Source organism: Tiliqua scincoides, chromosome 4, assembly GCF_035046505.1.
Source record: "Tiliqua scincoides isolate rTilSci1 chromosome 4, rTilSci1.hap2, whole genome shotgun sequence".
Taxonomy (NCBI): Eukaryota; Metazoa; Chordata; class Lepidosauria; order Squamata; family Scincidae; genus Tiliqua; species Tiliqua scincoides.
The window spans coordinates 101052816-101054898 of record NC_089824.1 but is presented as its reverse complement, the minus strand read 5'-3'; the positions used below and the strand labels follow the sequence as shown (position 1 = coordinate 101054898).

General features: G+C 42.2%; 1 pseudogene; it reads right to left on the bottom strand.

Annotated features, from left to right (window-relative positions):
• Positions 1-1746: 1746 nt before the first annotated feature.
• LOC136650142 (5S ribosomal RNA) lies at positions 1747-1863 on the bottom strand (annotated as a pseudogene).
• Positions 1864-2083: the final 220 nt, after the last annotated feature.

Genomic DNA, 2083 nt, shown 5'->3' with positions numbered 1-2083 from the left:
TACTATTTAGTATCCACCAGTTGCCAACAATATTTAGCATTTGAAAGTCAACATGAAATTTCCTGTTCAAAGTTTGCCATAAAGGACAGAAAATCAAAAGATGGCAACATGTCAAAAGTGCTTGGATTATGTCAAGTTTTAAATATTTTAAAATATTAGTTTCAGCTCTGATTGCAGGAGAGAATATAACATTTTTGAATGGTAGCATCCTGGATTTTGGGAAGAGAGAGAAGCAGTTCAATGAATGAAAGGATCTTTTCTCCCAGCATTGTCAGTTTTCAATATCTTACTGCAGTTGTGTAGTAACTGTTTCATTTTTTTCATGCCAAACCTCATAGGTTAATGTCAATATTGTATCTACAAATTCCAACTCTTACTTTTACTTGTTAGCTAAAGGTTGTATTACTACACACATACATTATAATTATACAGGGAGAACTTGTGTTACATCATTTTCAGGATTCAAAATATTTTATAGTATAGAAGAAAATTCCTCCTTTTATACTTGCATGTGAATTCCTATTTAAAAAAAAAAATCAAGCAAGCTATACCATTTTGGAGGAAATGTATTGCTTTTGGTCCCTGTACTGAGCAGTGGTTCTCAAAGTGGTGGGTCGTGACCCGCCAGGGAACCAAAAGAAAGCTATTCTCCCTTAAGGGGAGTGGCCAAGAAATTGGCAGCAACATGATCCCCATGATCACACTGCTGCAGGATAGGAAAGGGCTTTTTTAAACTTACCTGGGGCTGCTATGGCTCTCCAGAAGGTCTGAGGAACCTGCAACCCCCTCTGCAGGCCTCCTTGTGCCTTCAAATTACTGTAAAAAGCAAAAAAAAAAAAATGTTTCACAACCAAAATGGAAGTGGGTTTTTTTGCTTTTACGGTACTTTGGAGGCCTAGGGAGGACAGCACAGGGAGTTGCAGGCTCCCCAGATGCTCTGGAGAGCCATACCAGCCCCCAGGTAAGTTAAAAAATAAAGCACTTTCCTCTTCAGAAGTGGTATGATCGTGGTGATTGTATTGCTGTCCCCTCCCCAGAAACACTCCCTGTGAGTATGAGAACTGCTGGACTATAGCATAGTTAGTTTTGATATCGCAGGAAATTCCCAGACCAATCCTACTCAAATCCTCCCACCTATGCAGCTGCACCAATGGAGCTCACACTGTACCTTCAGAAGGGAGCAGTCAAAAAAGGTCTTCATGGGGTAGGTGAACTTTTGTTTGCTTATCCCAGGGAAAGCCTCCACCACTGCCACGGGTCTTCTTATATCTATGCTTGCTGTTGGGTATAAGTCCAAGGCAGGAAAAGGTGGCAGGAAGGGAAAAGAATGGGTTAGGATACTGCCTTCTTCTCCATGGAAGGGTTAGGATATACATGTTCAGCCCCTGGTTCGCCTCTCTCCCCACCCTCCACCTCACCTGAAACAACCTCCTTTTCTTCCCCTTCCCACGCTGTTCTGCCTCCACGACCATCGCACTTACCTGTGCTGGCCCAGCAGCAGGTCTCCCATGCTGCCACCAGTTGCTGCAGCACACTTAAAATGGACACCAATAGCATGCTTATGGCACTGGCAGAATCAATTTTATGGTAGCACACTCTGTTCCACTATTGTAAAGCCCTGCGCACACCAATCCCTGATAGAACTGGGCCATAGATAATTAAACCATTCATTTACAGTTAATAATTTGTCCTGGTTCCAGAATTTAGGTTGGCTGGCAACGTTCAGTCTCGAAAGACTATGGCATAAGCCTACAGCACCCGGTATTCACAGGCGGTCTCCCATCCAAGTACTAACCAGGTCTGACCCTGCTTAACTTCCAAGATCAGATAAGATCGGGCATGTGCAGGGTAACAGTTGCTGCCTAGCCTCTATGAATTCTTATATTAATTAATAAAGACAACAATCAAGTTGTTACATATCTCATCATTTAACTCAGTTGAAATTAAATACTTCTTAGTACACACTTTCCTGGGAGTAAGCCCCACTGAACACAGTAAGACTTACTTACTACTTCTGAGTAGACATGGTTTGGACTGTGCTGTTAATATTCTTTGGAAATGTCCACCAAGGGAATACAAGTAC